General features: G+C 38.9%; 1 long non-coding RNA gene across 13 annotated transcripts in view; it reads left to right on the top strand.

The window, feature by feature from the left end:
* The window catches only part of LOC104145931 (uncharacterized), a 96,081-nt gene that overhangs the window by 31,154 nt on the left and 42,164 nt on the right, over window positions 1-22,763 (top strand). For 12 of the 13 annotated variants that reach the window (XR_011139010.1, XR_011139011.1, XR_011139013.1 and 9 more), the window contains one exon: window positions 6,148-6,212. The exons of the other annotated variant lie outside the window; for it this stretch is intronic. This is a non-coding gene — a long non-coding RNA (uncharacterized lncRNA). The remainder of the gene's footprint in view (window positions 1-6,147; window positions 6,213-22,763) is intronic. 13 annotated transcript variants of the gene reach the window in all.

Genomic DNA, 22,763 nt, shown 5'->3' on the forward strand with positions numbered 1-22,763 from the left:
GCTGAGCAGCGTGTGAAACCCATTTCACACGTCTGTGCTGCCTTACAGCTGCGATGCCCTCTTTTCATCCGCAACAAAACCAGAGCCGGTGGCTGCTGCCTCTTCAAAACAGGCACACGGTTTGATGGGGGAAACTTTACTGGCTTTGTTTTAATCAGGATGAATAGGAAATCCCAAACACTGAAGTGTATTTTACTGGAGTCTGGGAGGTGGGGACGAGAGGGAACAAAAGCCTAATAGGAAATGTCGTCCAAATGGTATTTTTGACACCAGAGCGTGTTTCTGTGTCCATAAAGACAACGAAGGTGGGAGCAGTAAAACATACGAGGGGGGGAAAAAAATGCATGTTTCTGGAAAGTCATTTGGAAAAAAAAAAAACCCATCAGTGGTGTGCTTAATACTTGTGTCCTCTGGATAAACCACAAATTTCACCTTGCGTCACTGAAAATCTCAAAACTAAACTTTCCAGAGACAGCTTTTTTTAAAAAAAAAAAAAAAAAAAAAAAAAAAAAGCAGGTGAGGGATTTGAAGCCGAACATGAGTCAGATATTACTAAACTATGTTACTGTGTGAGTTACTAGTGGAAGGTGGAGGAAGGCTTATAAAATGGATGGCTTCTATTGTGGAAAATAAGGACTAAACCTACTCTTAAATTTAATTTGGTGCAACTGGCACAGCAGTGTTGTTATTGATATTTATGGTTATGAATTATGTTCCAGCCCCTAAGCTAAAATGGTACCTGTGCAAATAAGACCTAGAACTATGCTACTTTGCAGGGCTTAAAGTTAAGGATTTTGATGCTTCTTTAAGAAAATTACTTACTGCTTCCCCCACCTGCCCTGTGTTCAGGGATCCATTATACTCTTCAAAAACAGAATAGGGCAAATGAAGTATCATAAGGGAATCTGCCCTCCCACAGTTAACTTTGTTATCACAAGAAGGATGCTTAATTTTGACAAGGGTAAGCATTTAGGTGCTTCTCAGCATTGAGTACAGTGATGAAAAGTCTGGTAAAAATAAGTCTGGAGGACAAGCTCTGTTTCCTGAGAGATTTGCACCAGAAATTCAGCCCAAATAACCTACTGACATTTTTTGTGTAGCATGGCTAATGCCCAGTAACACAATCCTGAGTATTTCCCATCTGGTTCATTGTGCTTTAAATCATCTCCTCTTAATGCCTTTTCCTAGCTCACCTGAAGTAAAGCTACTGGCAGTTGGCATGCTCTGTGTCTTGCAAAACAGTGGCACAGGTAAAGCTTTACCTCATATATCACAGGTGTTGGATTCTTAATTTTCTAGTTGGCCAGCAGCAGAGAAGTTGCTGAGGATCCATGATAGAAGTGACAGAAGAGGGCTCCCCCCACCAACCCCTTTCTATTTGGTTGTGTGCCCATTTCCAAAGCTGGGCCCCTGGGTTGTGCACTTGCATTACAAACAGCTCGATGATGATGCTAATTTAGTACTCCTGCCACCTCATCCTGTGTGTGTAAGATCCCTTGTTATATCTAGTTGTTATGGCAGAATATTTTTCTTTAGCATATTCTTCTTTTGAGGGGTCATGGGCTAATGGGCACACACAAGAAGTGGACTGTTAGTGATACACAGAAGGGGCAGTTCTTGGGATTGCCATATAGGGGTTGAATCCTTTCTACAGACCACCTGAGAGGATTCCCTTTTTTGCTGTGTTCTAGTTCAAAATACTTCTGACTAACCTCCCCATAAAAATTCGCTAAATCCTCATGTGAGAGAGTCTCAGTGCAAGTTATAAACTGTTTTCCCCCTTCCTTGGCCAGAAAGGGCTAGTTAAACTGTGACAAAATTGCTTTACGTGACCGTAATCTCATGACAGGTGGTCAGATTCCTGGTCACTTCATGCCCTGGCTCAGCAAAGTCTTAGCCATCCTGTTCAACAAGGTGAGACAGGGCCCGGCTACCTTTACTGGTTGTTAGCATATTTCAGTTACTTTCAGGGGAAAGTCGGGCATAGGTAAATACCCTTTATTACTAAATTTAAGGTTCTGTGAGCACTTCAGTTTGTCTTGTTTGACTTTCATAAGGCTTAGCAGAACATGACAGCTTGATGACAAAAGAAATAAATATTTGCCCTGGGGAAAACTTTAATGACCTATTCTCTTCACACATTTCATACCTTATCTACTTTACATATTCATTAATCCAACTGAATCTTACAGGCTATAGGAAATCACTCCCTAACAAACTTACTTCAATTGTTATATTACCGTGGCTGTATTACTGGTGTTACAAGTTATTCTTTCTTGCGCTTGGATGGCTAACCAGAACAGTTCTCCTAATCAACAGAAATATTTCAGCTGAGTATTCAGTTGAGTTAAAGTATTTCAGTTAAGTATTAAAAAGTACTTTTGTTTCATAAACAGCAAATAAGATCCCTGTAGCCTATTATTAGGTCACTTACCTTAAAGGAAAGGTTGCAATGGATACTTGCAATGGATCTGTAGACAAAAAATTTGGGAGGGCAAGATTTCCCTACCTGCCTCTCTGAGCTTTAAAAAAGCAACGCAAAACCCAACCCAGCCCTTAAACAGGGACATAAAAGTATTTATTGCTTGTCCTGAATGATTGATGGGGCCATATTTGGATGCCATGACTACATGTATGCTAGTAATTTAAATGAGCCCGGGTTTATTCTCTGATGCTCAGGATGAGAGTCCCAGACCAACTTATGTCCATATTATTAAACTTGCTTTGTTTTCAGAGCAGGTTAGGCACATGCAGTCTGCCTATTGGGAATGGTTCCTAGCCCAAGTAAATTCTCAAACCATATCTAAGAGTTTTTTGAGTGAATGTGTGTTAACCTAGGCCAGAAGCTTGATAGGGACTGTCCTAAGAAAGGAATAGTATGCATAACTAAGATCTAATACCTGGGAATCTCTCTTGCTGCTGTTTAAGTTACTAAGGTAAGATGAGACCCATGTGTTTCAAGGTCTTTTTGGCAATCTCACAAGGACGTAGTAATCTCACCGCCTCCATTTGCCAGAAGTGGGCACACGTTTCCCTGAAGTCCTTCATACACTCAGTGCGAAAAGATTGGTACCTCCCCAGAGCAGTTCATCCGATCAGTGTTCCCGGTCACGCCATGGCAGTGTCTGTCTCTGTGCTCTGACTATAAAGAAAAATCTAAAGAGGGCTAAACCCACAAATTAGATACTTTTAAAAAGCGGGCGGAGTTCAGACCATGCTGTTTTCTATGCAGATTCTTTCTGTATTGATCCTAGTGGTAACTGAAGAAGCTTGGCTGGCAGCCTCCTGAATTTTTTTTCATTTTCAGATTGTTATTTTTTATTCAATATAGTATCTGTTAACTTTCATTCATTCAGGCATTCAGAAGGAAAGCACTCGGAGACAGATTTCTTGGAACAAAATCCTTTTCTCCTGCTCTTCCAGGGCATATCATATTGCATTTTTCTGCTGCTTTTTCATTGTGCGCTTTTAGCATTACAAACAGAAGAATCCACTGTGTTTTCATTCCAATGTTCTGAGAACTCAAAGCCTTTTAGAACTTCACTCTTAAATATGGTAAGAGGAGAGAAAGAGAGACACTTTAAAGCAGCTTTTTAACCTCCAGAAAGTCTTGCAAATATCATGCTGTCTGTCTGCTCCAAAGCCCCATCCCTAATTTCAGTATGCTCAGAGTAAATAGGAAGCCTATTAAGAAAATGACAGATAGTTTTTAAGGGTTTTTTCTTTTGCCAGAGTTTACAGCTGTAGTGAACAGTTTGATGCAGCTCTAATTTCTAATTATGACATACTGGGAGTGGAGGAGGTTGTCAGTTTTGCTTGTTCCTTGGTGAGAAGCAGAATGATTTCATACTTTGTGCTGCCAACCAATTCATCCTATTCTATTGCAAGGCTAGGAATAATCACTATGTATTACTTGATAAGCAGATGTGATCAACATACCAGAATTGCTACTAGCTTAATCACCAACATTAACGACCAAGAGCCAAAGCAAATAAATACTAGCCCAGTTCAAGATATGTGTATATGTCTATGTTTTAATTTTGGAGGGGAACTCACTGAGCTTTGTCATCATCTGTTTCTGTGGTTGGCAAATTACTTAGGACGAATGTGTCATCCTCTGTCCTAAGCTTCTACTAAATCAGTTATGACAAAGACAGGATTTGGACAGGGGCATGGGACATATAAAATGCCTTAATTTAGCAATTGTAGTTTTCTTTTGTTTTTAGGATACTTTTTAATTGAGGAGAAGTGATCTTAATGTTAGAGCAGGGATGCTGAAGCAAGAACGAACGGTTTTGTTTGCTAATGCAAATAGATGTGGGGATAAACTATTGGAACTAACAAGTGTATTTAATTCCCTTTAAAACATGGAAGGCTAAAAGCTGAAACATATAAAGGAGACTCTTGAAGTGGACCAGCTGTCCAGGCCTTTTAAGTAGTCTGTACCAGCATCTTCCCCCATTTGTCCTGCTGATTATTGCTTGATTGATGAGTTGGTGTGTGCAAAGTGACCACCTGAAAGTTCTGCAGGCTTTAAGAGCGTGGTCAGTGTGTATTTGACCCTTAGAGGCCATGGATCAAATATCAGGGTTATATGCATTTCAATAACTTTGTTTTGATACTTGAAGGGGAAAAAAATTATTCACACTAGGGGGAACGAAGGAGATTAAATATTTATGCTTGAGAGCATCTCTGAAAGGATCTCAAGTGACTGCTGTCACCAGCCTCCTGGTCAACTTTTCTTAGCTTGAGCCCCTTCGTCTTTTCATCTCAGAAGGGTAAAATATATATTATTGTGAAGAAGAATAGCAGAAAAGCTTTTGTAGCAGTCTGTGAAGGGATTTTCAGTGAGTGGCCCCTTTTGAGGGAAGAATGGGAGTTTCCTGAGAAATGGGTGTTCCACACTGTAACCTAACTCAACAGAGCTCTGAGGTGGCCAATAGTTAGGCAGAAAAAGGTAAAAGTTTCACTTTCTAGAACTTCATGCACAGCAGATTAAATAATAGAAGTCTCTTTAGTTCCCACCTGCCTGGAGGAAAAAATGAAGGGGAGGAAATTAGGAAATTTTTATGCATTTCTTATGTAATTGATACTCCCCCCCCTCCAAAATTCTGTTTTCTTGATCAATTTGTGTGATTTGGAAATGATTCAGAAAGGAAACAAAGAGGATCATGTGAGACTATCACGTTCTTTCTGAAGTGAATAATTTCTTACCTATAAATTTCCAAACATTGATGTTGAAATTCAAATACTCTGAATTTTCTGAATGATTTCCCACATAAATACACTTAGCATATAAGCATATGTTCTTAAAATATCCCCAAATTTACTCACATTTATTTCTGTTTAATGTTTGAAGAGAAGCTCTTAGACCTCAGTGAGCGAAAACATATGTTTATACAAAAATGCATTTTAGTAATAGCATATGTTTCACTATATAATTTTGCAGAGGCTTTTTTTTCGAAGAGAACTCATCTTATGGCTAAAAATAAAGTAGACCATAACCTCTATTATGTAGGCTACGCTTTCACATTTTAACGTGGTGCATGTACATGAGAAAACAGTTTGCTTTATATAGATTGTGTGTATGTAGATGTTTAACCCACACACATGCATAGAATTGACATGAGATAGTTAACACACAAACGTTGCATACTCAACTCCTCTCTCACATTCCCCCCTTCCGCCAGCCAAAACCGTAATGAAACCAGAATAAGGACAGGATTCCTGTGTAATAACCTCATTCTGTGAAAAATGCTGATGTCATTGGTGGTATTATTTGTGGAAATGCAAGTAATGCTATGACTGAATTTCATCCCTATCTGAGGGACATAAGCAAGATCCTGTATCTGTCTTAAGCAACATATATCCCTTCCCGCCCTGAGTGTTCTAGCTGGCTGTCTAGGGTGGTCCACTCATATTCAGCGCGTTATAGAAGTGTCTTCTGTGCCAGTCATTAACTTTATACTAATTTAGGGAAAGGCTTGCAATCTGAGTTGCTGTAAGATACAAGGGTGCATTTGCATCACAGAGATTATGGTTATTTATTAGTTAACAATCCTTGCTGTTTAAAATCTGCATTGGACTGCCTGAATTTGTTTTCCAGATCTTAAGTCATTTTTATGACTGTTTTCTGAACCCTTTCAGATTGATCAGCCTACTTCTGAAGTGGATTTAGCAGACTATCCTGGTAATGGCCTGCCAAAACAAAAGTAATGTCACCTTCCATCCTCCAGTCTTCTCTTCCTCCTCCTTTTACATTAAGAATTTACATTTATAATCTGAGACACACAGCTGAATAGGAAATATCTCTATTATGGCCTACTATTGTTTAATATGATCTCCAGATTCTTTTTAATGTTTTGTTTTTTATTCCAGGTTTACTTTTTTTTTCCAAACACTGATTTTTCCCTAGTGCACCAAAACTTACTAAGACAATGTTAGTCCATATAATTTTTTTAGCCAATTCTTGAAAGGCTCTTGGTGAATCTTATGCACTGCCTCAATTTTTTAAATATTGACTTCTAATTAGTACTTATTAACCCACTTTCTAGCTAGAAAAGAAAATGGAAAATATTACCTTATTCTATAAGGTGTTACTATATTGCTGCCTCTCCTAAAAACAAACAAGAAAACAAATTTACATTCAGACTTCTACCTTTTCTGCGCTCTGACTGGGAAACTTTTCCCACTGCTTTCGATTACAGTGTATTCCGCTGTTGTGTCCTACGTAATATTGAAATACCATGCTTGCACTAGTGTTTGATTTCCTCACTTCCTTTCCTGTCCCTTCCCCCATTTCCAATATTTCTTAAAATGTTACTTTTACACTTTTCTTAGCCAGAATAATTTTAACTGAAGTAGATTTCCTGCAAGATTACAGAATTGTGTGGTTTGAAAAGCCCAGTGCTGCATAATCAAATACTTTCCGGTTATAACATCATTATATATCTGTTTTTCCTTTCCCAAACAATTTTACTCATAGCTGTTTTCAGCTTTGGAAATTCTCCTTTCTTAAAGCACCAACATATGTACTTCTAGTTTAGAATTATATTTATATACCCATAGCCTGTTGGACAAGTAATGTATTTTGTGCATAGATCACTACAGACTATTTCTTTAATATATGCTTTCCTTGGCCTTCAGGAGTTTGTTTCCTTGGCTTCTTAATTTATGATGTATCAACTCGCATTAAATCATGACCTTGCCTGACATGATGCATCATAAATGTTGAACTCTTTTAATGGGTGTGTTTGTGGTATGATCAATTTGGATAATTTGTCTTGAACTGAAAAGGAATGAGTACAGGATGAATTCTTGCAACCATTTAACATTTAAATCTAACTGAAAAAGAGGCCAATGTGCTTTATCTTATAAAAATCTAATACAATGCTCCAAGTCAGTGTGCTACTGCATGGAAGATGTGATAAATTCATCTGTAGGTGATCTAAGAAGCTCTAGTATTGCAGACTGGATAACTTCTGCTGCTATAAAATTCTAAGTGTAGTTACTGAAATGAATGCCAGTTTATTATGCTTGTCATGAAGTCCCACATAACAGATTGTGTTTGAACTAGACCTTGTATTTGTGGACATCTATTGTTAAAAAAAGCATTTGTCTTTTAGGTAATCGGGGCCCAAAGGCCCAAACCATATGATGATTTGCAAATGAAAATGCTAATGTGTTTGTTGTGTTGAACTACAAGCCACTGACTTGATACAGACAACCAAGATATTCATGTGGGTTTTGTGTGTGCTCGCTCTCGTTTTTTATTGTGGTTATTGGTCTGAATTTAATCCGGGTCTGAAATGGCAACGAGTGCTAGCTAGTTACCTGGCAGACAAAAGTGGCTTTTTCGGGGATAAGGTATTTTATTGCTGGTTCAGTAGCAGCGTTTTATACAGAGTATAAGAAAGAAAACGGTTTGGGGAAGAAGACCAATTGCTCCTGATTCTTTCCTTTCTGACACCTTGTAACAGCTCAGAGGTCTGTATGAAATGTGTTCTCCACCCAGTGCATGACAGCTCTCGTCACGCCAGCCACTGTGATTCTCTTGGTACCCAGTAACACAACAATTGTCTGGCAACCTGGTCAGGGAAGTAGAGAACTAAAGATTTCTGCTTTCAAACTCAAGACCAGAGAGACTTTCTGGATTATCTGTTCAAATCCTGTAATGTTGCAATCATCCATACCGTCATGAGTTTAATTATGAACCTTCTAGGTTGGATGTTTTCTCTAGAACAGGGTATGGGGTAAGGAATCTGGTAGCGTGAAGTGAGAAAACAGCTTACCCTTGTCACTGTTCCAGTGATAGAGCAAGGAAAGACTTTACCTGCTTCCAATCAGAGCAAAAGTAACTGATTGACTGAGTTTATGTATTTTTATCTTTAAAACCAGCATGTGGAAGGCTACAGCTAGAAAAGTTAAAATAGTGAATGTTTTGCTGTTAATTAGGTGATCAGATTTTGTCCTTTCTACAAGACTACTGCCTCTCACAGATGTCTTCATTACAGCACCAACCTTGCCTGGCACTAACTAGTGTACTCAGAGCTAAGTTGCATGATGTTTTTTCGGTAGCAAGGCTGACCTAAGCATTCTCTATCCAATCGGCTCCGTATTGTCCCTATGTTGTGGCAGCACAATTGTTGGCTGGGTCGTCCTTGCCCATCTAACAATCTACAGAAGAGAAAACATCATGTTTTTTGACCACATATATTCCCTGATCTCCTTCACCATGTAGCACAGCAGTGTGGCCCAATGCAGCTGTTGGGCAGCAATGAAGGTCTGGTAGTGTTTGGTGACTGCAGATTTCTTAAATAGGGCTAAGCAGTATTGTAACCAAACGTGTAACCACAGCCTGAATAAATGTGGAGGCCCATTGAAGAAGTGCTGCATATTCAGCCATTAAAGTAGCATTTTGAAATTTTCTTCAACTTCTGTGGTCAGCCCGGACTTCTCCAAGTATTTGCTATCCTGAAACACAGAGATAATGAAATGTACCCACTCTAAGTAAAATGTATGAACAAAATTACACAGCAGTTGTTAGGAGCTGGAGGAATGTGTTACTCAATTGAAACTACAGGGAGAATTTCAGCAGGCACAGTGTAATCATCCAGACTGGAGTTTGGCCAAAACACTGAGATTAACACTCTGAGGCATGCTAGAAGGGCCTTGGGAATGAATCTTCTTTAAACTTGGATTTCATCTGGAAAATAGCAAACTTCTGCAGCCCTGTCACTCAGACCTGCTTGAAGGAAAGAATGCTGCCTAATGAATCATCAGCACTACTTCCTGCAGCAACAAGGTTTTCCTTGGCAGTTTGACCAGCTTATTAACAGACTCTAAACCTACTTAGTGAATGAATGAAATGCTAGGAACATAGGCTGAGACAGCAAGAAATATAGGATAAAGCCCTGCATATCACTTCTAATCTACATGTAGGCATGTAGATGTTTTTTATTTTGTCTTTTTGTTTGTTTGTTTTTTAAGACAGAGAGTGAATAAGACAATTAATTGAGCATAGTGAATGCTGTTGAGCAAGGATAGGAAGTTTGTCGGAATGTGCCCGAAGACTAAACTGGAGGAGGATTAACCCTTGGTATATTTGTTGATGACTTTATTTCCAGAGAGGTTTCTCCAGTGTTGCATATCTGTTGTGCAAAGCACCACATATAAGCAGAAAGTGGGTTTCTATGTTTGCAAGCAGATGTTTGTGCCCATGGATGGGGATCTTTACTATTATACCGTCAGTTCAAGATGAGTGCTTTGAAACGCCGTTGTTATTGCCAGTAAGATATCTGTTAGAAACAAAAGAAGCAGTCTATCTCCAAAACTTGTCAAGGGGTAAATCTTATCTTCTGTGCTGTTCTGCAGAAGTCCTCTCTGAACAGAAGGGGTCTCTTTATTACATAAACTGTCAGGATTTAAACAGAAGCAAGTATTACTGCACTTTTAGGGGTACAACTTATAAGTGCAGACCAATGCCACTGCCATCTAGGACCCTTCCTGGTAGGATCCTATCCTTCTCTCCATCTTCTTTTAATCCTTGCAGAGCTTGGCAACATATAGGGCTGTACCTAACTGAAGGCTACATGTGAGGTCTGTGCCCTATTAGACAGAATATGGTTGAACTGTGCAGTGAAAAAATACATACTTATTACTTTAAATACCACTTAAAATGAGTGGCCTGGCCTCAGATAATGCGATAATGTGGGGGTTTTTTGTTGATTTTTGTTGTTGTTGTTTATTCAAGCATGTGCCATGCAACAAAACTGCTGTATCCTTATTTCTGAAGTGGTGTTGCAATTTGTCATTTGCCTGGTCGTTGCAACTGGAGGCTTAGGCTTCTTTGTGTTAGCTGCTGAACAAGCAAATATTGAATAATATGTCTGCTGCATTGTGCAATGCAATGTGGATATCGGATCTAGTTTAGATATAACCACATTTGAATGGCACTTTTTCTGGACTAATTTACCCATCTAAGAAGATGCTCGCTCAGAGTTAGCGTAAGCATTCCTGTACCTCACTGTCATCCTTATGCACCTAAAGAGACAATCTGTGCTCTGTAGTGCTCTTGTTGCAGGGAGCGTACTCCAAGAATGAGAAAGTACCACAATATTTCCATTGTGGTAGATTGTGATGCTTTAATGACAACCGTTTTATATAATAAATTTTGGAAGAGAGGTGAACTACAACACAAAAAATGCTAGCAACTGCTAGTCACACACATTGATTTTTTTTTTTTTTTTTTTAAACCTGTCCTATGTGCTTTATCCTTTGGGAAAGAATGCCCTGAGGACTTAATCCAGAAAAGTGCTTATCATGGTCTAAGAAAATCTTATAAATGTTTTATACTTTCATTCCATCACAGCCAAACTTTAGTTTAAATGGTGAGTTGTATACATGCGTATTGTGCTTTGTATCGAGGCTTACCTATTTGGTGGTACTGTACTACACTGATAAGCACAGTATCCGCTGGTGAATGCGTGAGTGCTGAGGTTTCTTCTGTGTAGTTTTAACCTTTCAACTCATATTTGTTCATGTTTGCTGATTCCACTTATGTGGCTGTGTTTATAATGCTATATCATCACATATCTGAGGCCATTGCATATCATGATCTGTTGCCATTCATTGGTGGAAAATCTCCCCCTTTAAACTTACTGGCTGGATTTATTTGAGCTGCCTGAGATTTGCTATTATCTGTGCAAACCAAAATGTTTAGAGGACTTATAAGAGCAGAGCACTTAATGTTTGCCGCTAATTTGTTTCATCATGTTTCAAGCTAAGAGAAATTTGACAAAGCTGCTAAATGGAAGTGAGTCAGAGCTTCAGCATTCCTGCAGGATTCTTTTGTGAACAGGGGCTTTTAAACAGTTTACGATGTAATCACGGCAGCAGTGGAAAATCTTCTGGTTTAAAAAACAAAACAAAAAGGAATAAAAATGCTAAACACTTGAGCAGAAAGTAAGCCTCCCCTATGTGCAAAGTAAATGATTTAGTGATGTTCTCTTTACGTTAAATGAGGCAGGAGATCACAAACTAAAAAACACTTAAATATGATTTTAAAATTAATTATGCTTCACCCCCATAATAGTATTTAAATTGCATTTAAATTGGTTATGCAAGCATTGGGTTTGTTACATAGTAAATGCATTTTTGTTCAGAATCTAAGGGGGAACCAGGCTTGATTTGTGCAATACACTTAGTATGATCATTGGGTTCAATGTGAAGCTCCTAAAAGGAAATGCCAACAGAATCGGAAGCATGGAGTATGATAACTCTTGTTAGCAGAACATTAATTCTGTTTGTCAAGCATTTTATTTATTTATTTTTAATTACTGTGCTGCGTTGCTGCTGCAAGGTATTTAAAGTTAGTTGTGTTCAGGGTAAATTTTGCTAAAGCAGAAACCTTGTTTCAATCCGTGATCTTTCTGGATGAGACATTGAATTAGTTTGTGGAAAACCACAGTTATGAAGTAAGGCATTGGCATCTTTGTAACAGTCTCTGTCTAGTGAAGAAGAAACTTTAACTTTCCATTGGCTCAATGATTTTCTTCTGCTGCCATAGAGCTACTTCAACTATTTACCTCACTACTTTTCCACTAATGAAGGTGAAAGCCAACAGTCTGATGCCTCTCTTAGAGGGGCAGGGATGCATGGTATAACCACCTCTTAGATTTGGATCCTGGGGCATTTGAACTCGGGGAGGATTTGGCTTGAGGAGAGGGATTAAGGCATATAGCAAAGGTCCGTGTTCAGGTGTTCTGCCTACCACATTGGCTACTAGAATTTAAATAGTCTGTACTGTTAGATACAGTAGAAACAGACTGAATGTCAGTCTATGTATGGGGGACACCTACCACAATAGGAGCCTGGACTTCTGATTCTAGTAATACTAGCATATCATTTATCATATATTCTGAATTTAACTGTTTATTTTCAGAAACAAAGGAAATTGTCCTTTAGAAGAAGGAGGAGCTTTAAATAACTGACCCAATGTGACCACAAGTTTAAAAATCTCTCTGTTGCTTTGGCTGTGCTATACTTCTTCCTCATGTCTAACCCGCGTGGAAACTATTGATGTGATCTAATAGATCAAGTCTGTGGTTTTTGATCCTGTGATAAATCTCCACTGATGACCTGCAATAGTGGTTCATATGCATACTCCGACTCTTACATTACAAGTGCTTTAGTTGCACCCCTCATGTAAACAAACGCTTGTTTCAAACTCCACTTTTCCCTAACCCCGAGTTTGACTGTCATAGGACCTTGGAAGTGCCAGCAATACACACAATGTGCTGAAAGGGCTGTTTCTGGGAATGTCCTGAACTACTTAGGCCTTGACAGTTCTTGATAGGTGCATGCTTCTCTGTCACATAAGACCCAAGAAGATAGCAAAGTAAGCATTTTTCCAGTAGGTTTAGTCCAGAAGACACTCTTGTATTGTACTAGCTGAACTAGATCTGAGAAGAGAGAAGGGATTGCCTACTCTTTCTTCTGTTAAATAACTTAGGCTATCTACCATGTGAGAGAGGGAAGTTCAACTTCTTCTGAATGTCTGTCAACCGCACCTTCATGGTTCAACCTCAGGCCTGAACCCTTTGGGATTTGCAAGTTAGGATTCCCTACGCCTGTCTCATCTTACAGATTCAAACCATTAGTGGATAGTTTGACTGATTGTCTAGAAGCCTAAGAGTTCCTGCAACGCTTGGGACTAAGCCATGAGAATCCCGCTTGCTTGTGTGGACCTGGAGTCCTGCCTAAGGGCTGCAGCCTCTGCTAGGACATAAGGTACTGCCAGAGCTCTGTGCTATAGCCTAGATTCTTGAGGGCACAAAGGATCCAGCTTCCCATTTGTGTTAATACCTCTTAGAATCAAAACCTAAGATTCTCTGTGCTATATAGCTCTGTCTTGTGGAGGTCTAACCTTTAATGCCCATCATGTCTTGAAACGTCAATGGTTTTGTAAGGAATGGGAATAGGTTGTTTCATGGTTGTTTCATTATCTCCAGGATACGTGCATACAACATTCAGCATGTGTTCTGACATGATAGAAATGTGAAGGTTTTCACAGTTCATTGATTGCACGTTTCCCCATGTGTGCTGCCCTGCTCCCTTCCCCACAGCACCCCAAGCAGCTCTAGCATTGGATGGTGCTGAAAATGAGAGCAGGAACTGATCAACCTGAAGGGAGGCCTGGAGTGAGGAAACCTGTTTGCTCCCATATCTGCACATTGTCCAGTGATCCTTTCCAATGACCTTTCCCTCCGGGGGCTTTATATGCAGGAAATAACTCGGAGTGTTAATTATGATTGATTTGCCATGCTCTTAGATGACTGTTTATATCATCCCTTGCCCTCAATGACCTTTCTGAGACCACTCATCAGAACACTTCAGTCTATACACATACATAAAAGAAGGAAAATTTTAATGGTTGTTGCAAAATTGGCCACATTCACTATTATTTCTTGCAAAAGCCCGTCTCATTTGACCAAGATGGACTCGGTAGCCTGTCTCTGCATTAAATATAGTGGCTATAAAGCATTCCGCTTAAAAGCGGAATGATGCAAAAAATACATAATTTCCAATATAAACGATAAGAAATATTTATCCGACTTATAAAATCTGTATTTCTTTTTGTTTGAAATACAAAGCATTAAAATTTGCTTTTAAAACGTGTAGCATTTGGGGGCAGGGGGAGCATTGTCTTCAACATGACAACAACAGGCCAAACATTTCCTTATGTCACTCACTTACTGAAAAATCAAGAACAATCTGACTATTCAGAAAAGAAAATATAACCACCATTGAGTATAAGGTATTGGCAGGGTGTAACTCTCATTTTTAATGTTTCATCACATCTATAGCACTTCTAATACTGGTGCAGGAGCTTGTTTTTGCTTCCCTATTTTCTTCTTTGCTCTCCAGACACAGCAAGAGTTATCCTTCCAAAGCAGTTTCTGAATATCCTGAATGTCACCACACAGACATTGAAACATCTTGGTTTGTCTATAACTTCTTATGATTTATCTCACTGATCTCCGCAGGTCTAGCTCAGCGGTGACCTGAATCTTTCCCTCTGTCGTTCAAACGGTGTGCTTACTTTAGAAATGCATTTTTAAATGCTAAAACAATAAACAACACAATTAGTCTCCAATCAGCCTGCTGGCTTCTTTTCTTTACCAGCAACATGGTATATTTATTATTTTTATGGCTTTAATTAGGGTATGTTACAGTTTTTTCTTTACTCCAAGAAAGTTATTGCCAGTCACTTAACTTCTAAAATATTACATAGAAGCTGCTGTCAGAAATGATCCTTTAACAATGACAGTGAGATTGACAACACTTTCTTCCTGTCTTAATATGAGCAAGGATAAATAATGAGTGTTCTCCATACAGAAAAAGCTGCAGTCAAAATAATAAGCATGATAACTATATTAATTACTGTTTGAGCTGTATATTGGTACAGCTAGTGTTGATCTGGAGTGTAGTATTAGAATTCAGTTTATAGCAGCTTGATCAAATGACATGCCTTGCAGGGTGGTTTGGGATTTTTACATCTCGCTTCTTACATTTTTCAGAGTTTTGCACAGGAGTGATGGACTTATGCAACTTCATGATTTTGCCTTAAAATATGTATATGAACTACTTACTTGACCCTGAAAGGTAAAGTGCTTTTGACCAATGGTTCATGTTCTGTGAAATATTTTTTTCTGCCATCAAGAAAGCCAGAGTTTAAGAAGTTGTATCTTTGTCCCAGTCCTCCATTTTTCAGCCACTTGTATACGTTCTCGTACAACACTTTAAAAACTTTTTTCAGCTAGGCTAATGCAACTGTTCATGGGAATGTACAGCAAACTGAAATAGTCTCTGATTTCTATGAGTACACTTTGCATCTTCTTGGTCTTGTCTTTAATAATACTTACCTATTTTTTGGTTAGCATGGATATAAGGTAACATCTTCCAGGAGAATAACTGTAGACTTTTAAAGGGGTGTATATATGCCTTCTATTAGTTTTGAGTTCCCTCTGCCCCTTCAGTTATCAAACCTTTTGACTTGTGCAAGCATCTGCAGCAATTCAGGCGTAGATGAAGAAATACTGAACTGGTGAAAAGTGCATTTGGACCTGTCCTTGAAAGTCCTTGTGGCTAGCTGGTAAAACTGAGAAGGGTGCCCTGAGCCAAATCTTAATTCCTGTAGAGCTACACAAGAAGAACTTGCATTTGCTCCCAAAAGGTAAACTTCAGTTGCCAGAAAGCCAGTGTACTTCCAATAACACTGGGCAAAAGATGTACATGGGGAAGAACAATAGAAAAGGTGTGCATGTTTGTGGGGGGAGGGGAGGGAATCAATCAGTATAATTGCTACCGTCCTGAGGGGATTAAAGCCCAATATGGTGCCTGACAGGGCTCCACTTTGCCACAATGTGCACAGCAGGAGCTTAGTTACTGATAGTTGTCATGGTACCTTTCAGAGATCAAGTGAGGAGAGTGAGTCTTGTCAGTTTAGCCCGGTAGGTGAACAATCAGCTGGGTCTACCTTAATGCTCGTGGCAGGTAAAACTCATACTTGAACCCGTGAAAATGGATAGGCGTCCTTTGATGTGTCTACATCACAGATGAGTAAGAGCACACATCTAGGGAGCACAGTCTTATGCCCACAGTTAAAAGACAATGCAGAGCTTGTCTTTTAACAAGGAGCTTTGAGGTGTCTTTGAGGTGTCTACCTGAGGGCAGTTTAAAATTGTTCTGTTTTGTGCCTGTCACCAGCATCAGAGGCTCACGGCATCAGAGGAATGGAACAAAACTCTCTGCAACCTCTCCTGCTTTGTGCACCTCGGAGATTAGCCAGCTATTCCTCTGGTCTGCTGCAGATATAAGGGTAAAATTAAGGCCCTTCCTAAAGCTAAGAGAAGTTTTCCTATTGAAACCTATGGAATCAGGGCTTCATCTAAAACGTGCAAGTTGTCAAGAGCAGATGCAACAGTCTAAGGCATCATAAGTGATTTTTGTCTCGGTTAAAAAATAAAATAAAATGCACTTCTTTAAAAAAGTGCTCATGAAATACTTTCAGATAGAGTAACAGAAGGAACCTGTAAAGATGTTTTTGGCCGTGGGCTTTAACAACTCATGGTGAACCAAATCTAACGGTCTTTACTCAGGCAAAACTTCCATTTAAGTTGCTGGGACCTTTGCCGGCATAATCACTACATGTGGACTGCAAGGATTTGGCTCTATGTTATGTTTGTTGCTTGTTTCCAATGAACGGGTTTTGCTGAGATACATCACTTCACTATCTAGCAATTTAATTCATTTACAGAAATGTGTAAATTCTACCAAATAAGCTGTATTGAGGCAGGTTATTTTTTTTCTATACCCTTTGTTTGGCCTTAATAGGCAAGCTATCTCTTGCATTACTAAGCAGATCGGACTCTAGGAGTATTCTCATGGGAGAGCAAAGCACTGCATTCTCTGATAGTGAAATTCCCAGCCTCTTTCTGCCCCCTCCCTTTCTTCCCTAGGTTAAGCAGCTGTAAAAAAGCTTAAACAATTTCAGTGAGGCAGACCTGCAGTAGGGCCACACCATACCTGATGAATCTGTCAGTCTCCTTGCACAGCTGTTTCCAAAGGCTGTCACTATATTGCTAGGCCTTAAGAGTAGTCTCACTGGATTGCCTTTGCACTCTTTCTCCCCTTTGAGAGAAAGGGGGGGGGGGGAGAAAGAACTATTAAGGTCAGCCCAAGGACACTCCTGCAGCAGGCTACTTTGCTCTGCTCAGTCTACAAAGTCACTGTATTACTTCTCACTTTTTACATTGTCATTTAAAAGCAGAGTGAACTTTATACCCCATCAGAGAAAATATCTCCAGTTAATATACCTGAAATAGATGCAATGTCAGGTATCAGGTTTAGAAAGAATCTGCAGTTTGACGAGATCCTTCCTGGAACCGCTACTTTATCCACTCATATTTACTGCTGGGAACCATCATCTTCCCAACAGCTGCCCAGCCTTTGCCTTTGGGCAGTAGGAACCCACTTTCAGGAACTATTTTTATTATTATTTATTATTCCTATAGTGCCATAAGTGTGTGTGATGTTTTCCAGACTAATTAAGAAGACAGTTCCCTGCTCCGAGCAATTTGCAATCTCCTTTGAACAATAGTTTACTGCTATTGCCCTCCCAGCCAAGCGCTAGTTGTGTAATTATAGATAGATGGAGAGATAGAAAATGCACATACACATATGGAGATAGCACCACAAGAAGCAGAGAGAAAGATTAATTGATTTGGTCTGACTCAGTGAATTTCTGAAGAATATGCAGGTATAAATCCAGTCGTATAAACTAAAAACTTTCTTAACAGGAAAACATTTTGGGCCACAACCACACCTGAAATAAATGAGATTAATACTACTGAAATCAACAGGGCATTGAGTTACACAACTGGACAATTTACCCCTTCAGCTGAAATGTTTTGTGGGAGTACCATTTTCCCTTTCTTCCTCTAATACGCATTGCTGGGGATTGTTGGTTGGGTTGTTTTTGCTTTTGGGTATGGGCTATTGCTTTTTTCATTTTTTGAAATGGGCGAGGTGGGCTGAAGTCTCTAGGTATAGAGCAGAGGCTGATGGATAATTTTGCATAAGACAAATTCCCAGTTCAAAAAGAAAAACATGCAAAAAAAAAAAAATCCCTGCCAAACACTATGGCTAATCTAATTTGCCTTAGAGATCTGCTTTGTTCAACTTGGGGAGGAAGCAAGTTTGTTTGAGAGCAGCACTTTAATACTTTCATTTTATAATAGAAGATTTACAGGTATGGATCCAAACCAGTGTCAACTCCCTACTAGTTTAATGCAAATTAGGAGATGAATGCTCGTGGGAACAATACAGAAATGCTTCCACATGACTTCCTCCCACTGAACTGCTGATATAAGGCCCCTCTACAGGGTATAATACTGACAGCAGGGAAAAGTTTCCCCTACCCCCTCCCATTCCTTCTGAATAAAGTTATTAAAGTAGATCAGACTAATTAACAGTAGCTTATCCCTATTGATTGAACCAATCCCTGTTGTGGAGGTGTCGTAAGAATGCCTTTACTCTGTTGTGGAGAAAAAAAAAAAATGCGTTAAGGGAAACAATGTAGTTGATTGCTTACTGGTTGCTCTTAGGGATTATATGTATTGCTCTTTGTATCTCATAGGCATGTTGAAGTCTTATGTGAGGGTGTGTAAACACGCACATAGAAGTATCCTTTGCTAAATCATTTTTAGTTAGTCTGGATATAATGGGGAAACACAAAGGCAAACAGCAGCCCTTACTATGGTTCTATATGTTTTTCTTTTTTCATCTTGAATACTTAAAATTACTGGTATAACAATCATCTGATGCTTTAGTTTTACTAATATATTGTAAGAAAAACATATTAGGGAATATTAGGAGAAAACACAGAGACAAAATGTTCTTGTTTTAAAAGAAAATCTTAGCACTGTAAATGATTTTGTTCTAATATCACTGCAATAATAACGTACTTTAGGTAACATAAGTCTCTACATTCTTCTTGTGATGCTGTATTGGTTATACATGTATGCTATATTATTACTGCATATACTTCTGGCTGTATGATGGTACCAACAGCTGTATATTTTCCCAGTGAACAGCAGCTTACTGTAGAACAAAAGAGGAAAACCAATATGCTTAATGGCATACTAGGCTCTTTTCCTCTTTCAAACTGTATCACTGAACTACTTGGACACAAGTATTTAAGCATTTCAGTAATGTAAAACCTCTTTTTGCATCTCAGCTCAGAAGTGTAACTAAATAAATACTAAAGGATTTTAAAACTTATTTGCAAGCTCAGTATATCTCACAATTCGTCATTCAATTTACCTATTAGAAACAAAAAATCCCTTTTCTTAGCCCTTGTTATGTGTTTGTTACTATTTTTCCTGGCTGTCATCATTAATATTTTAGTATTAAAGTAACATTTCAATACTCCTTAAATAACATACTAATTTTTCTCTAAAGTCTTTACTTTTTTTTTTTTTCCTTAATAAGACTAGTCAAGTACTATCACTGAGATATGAACAACTTTTGGCTCACTGGAATAGCTATTCAGATTCCAGACAACTCTCTTACCTCGAAGCACTAATTATTATTAAACACTGGAGTCAACAGGGTAACCTGGCTGCTGTTGCTTTTTTCTTGTTTTTTCATGAGGGTTCGTTTGCTGCACTTTATGAGCAAAATGCATCCAGAATGGCAATGCAAAGGTGCCTCTGCTCAGTAAGGCACTGAGTGCCCAGGCAAGAAGTAGCTGGGAACTTCCAGGACAGCTCTGTGTGCCAGCCATATGCAGGCCAGGAGATCACACTGGGACTGCCTGGAAATGGCCAAAAGAAAGGATGCAGATATACGGTTCGGTAGCATAAATGATCCCTGAAGACCCCTGAAACTAGTACAGGCAGGTTCACGTGCTGAAGTGCCTAACAACAGACAAAGTTAGAAACTTGTACTGTACCCAGGGCACAACATACAGTCCCTTGCTGACCCTCTTTGAGTATTACATTAAGCATCTGACTAACTTCTGTCATATGTAGCTCTTCCTTTCATCCTCACCCCAAGGGAAAATAGTCTGTGTAATCCGATGTTTATGTTAGAAGAAGTTCTGTCTGTAGTCAGCCTGTAAACCAACAATCATCATTAAAAAATTAATCTCTTAACAATTTGGTTGGGCTGTTCAAGCAGGCCAATGTTTAAAATGTATATACTACTTTATTGCAGATGAGATATTGATTTAGCTTAGGACATGCTTTTAAAAACCTATACCTCCCTGATACAATTTGTCTCTCCTCAGTCAGACTTGTGAGTCTATCAAGGTCCTTATGTCACGTTAGGAGGAACACTCCATCATGTGGTTTCGTTGTCACCATCTTTAAACAAAAACAACAATAACCAAAAGGAGGAAAATTAATAGACTAGAAGGCCATTGTTGATGAAAAGAAAAACAGCAGCAGCAGCCTATCAAGGAATGTGTGGACCACATGGCCAGCAAAAGAGATACTGTTTTCAAAAAAAAAAAAAAAAAGTCTTTCACTTGAGCATTTACTACAAGAAAAAGCCGGTACTGTGAATTTTGCACAACCTTATGCTTCCTGTTGAACATTTTAAATGGGTTGAAAGGCATAGCAGACACCTTTGCTTGGATTCATAAATAGGCTCCCACCTCATATTAAAGGCCTGAGTTTAATTTGTTTAATATTCCCACCACTAACGATGCCTATTTAAGACATCCTTTTAAAAGTTTGTAACATTAATTTAATGGAAAAATGCCAATACCGCTCTAAGAACTCTATTAGATTTTCTCCCTGTTAAATTAATGTTACTAACTTTTAATGGATGTTGTAATTAGATGTTATTATTAACAGGAATATTACCCAAATTAAAATCAGACCCTGAGAGAGAGACAACTTACATTTACAAGTGCGTTAAGCATTAGTATCTGGACATTATACATACAAACTCATGGAGCCAGATGGCCTTTGCTTTGTTTTTCCCCTGTAACCTGCTACAGAACCAGGCACACATAGTTTTGTTAGCACATAATGTCTGCAAGAACAGCGCAACTATTAATGCACCCACATACAAAAGGAAGTGATGGTTTCTCCACCGGCTCTGGAGTAGGAAAGGGGAGCTCCATCTCCCAATTTCACACTCAATTTAAAGGGTCACTCTCAAACTGGCCTGATTGGGTTCGGCAGCTTGAAATTGATTGTTTTGGTTGTAAAGCTTGCCTGCCTTCCTAGCCAATTTAAAAAAAGAAAAAAGAGGAAAAAAAAAAAAAAAAGACTGCTAAGCTACTAGCTTATTATGAGCCGGAGAGCAGTGTGAGAAGGAATGTCATGAATTCAAAGCTACTGAATCCAGTCTATTTAGGGCACAGGGAAAATGACAAAAGTGCTGTTGTTTATTAAAGGTGAGATAGACACTTCTTCCTTTTTTTCCTCTACTCTTCGGGTTCTGGTCTACTTTACTGACAAAATTTCTGCCATACGCTCTTACCATGCATATACAGGTGAGGAGTTAGGTCTCAGCTGAGGAGAAAGGGGATCGCTTTCACCAAAAGCATAATTGTTTCATAAGCATATTCCTACAAGTTTGGGAGTACTTTTCCCTGTATTTTGAATAGAAAGGGGCCCTACATTAGCAAGCAGGAAAGTTCCAATCGTTTCTAAGCTGTAAGTGTATTTTGAGCCTCTGCCCTTGATCTGATGTTCCTGGGAGCAGGGTGGGGAGAAGCACAGTCTAGCAGTATTTGGGAACAGAAATGTATTTCATTAATTTATGTTGTGAACAAGATGAGTTGCTGTTCAGCAGGTAGAGGCTGAAATACATCTTACTTTTTATTCCAAAAAAACCCCAAACAGTTAAACCCAGCTGTAGCTTGTTGAACAACTTGGTGCGAGGAAGGAAAACAAATAAGCAGAAAGCAAAGATAAGAAATAGAGAAATGAGTGTAATATACATACTTACGATTATGAAATTTCACAGGTCATGTCCTAGAAACCGTATCAGATAAATTTTTCAAACAAGTAAAAAGTCAAGAGACAGACCTTGGGCATTGCCTTTGGAAGCTGTGGTGCTTCCTTTGCACTGGTGACTCTTTCCTGCTGCCAGGGTTTGCAATGGGATCAGTTTTCCTTATTCCAGCTCCAATGGATGTGTCCATGAGACAGAAGCCCCAAAGCTCTTTGGATAAGTAAAATGGTGTTTTTAGCATTTTGAATGCTTGCTAGATCTAGATAGTGGCAGCAGTTATGATTTTGGAATATGTTGCTACTAGCCAAAAGTTGAGCCTAGCGGGTTAAAGATAAAGCTGATTGGTTACTTTTCTTCGTAACTGTTGACAATATATAGTATTTTTTTTCAAAGTGAAAAAAGACTGTGTATCTCAGTATGTATTTTCACCAAAAAATGGAAAAATAGGACTAAGCATTTCCTTTTTCTGTTTAGGTTAGGTTTTTGTCTTTTCTCTCCCCTAGAGAGAAAAGACTTACTTATTTTCTGACCCTTTTGTGAGCAAATCAGAAAAAAATGTAGTCATAGAAAATGACGAAACAGCATGTGCAAACCCCTTCTTCCCACAGCGAAAGAGATTTTATTTTTGGATTGCCTAGTATTTCCTTTAAACAGAATTAAAAATATTTTCAGGAAAAAATTGCCAGTTGAATTGGAAGGAGGAAACATCCCAGCTTCCAATAACAGGG

The sequence above is a fragment of the Struthio camelus genome, chromosome 2, assembly GCF_040807025.1.
Source record: "Struthio camelus isolate bStrCam1 chromosome 2, bStrCam1.hap1, whole genome shotgun sequence".
NCBI lineage: Eukaryota > Metazoa > Chordata > Aves > Struthioniformes > Struthionidae > Struthio > Struthio camelus.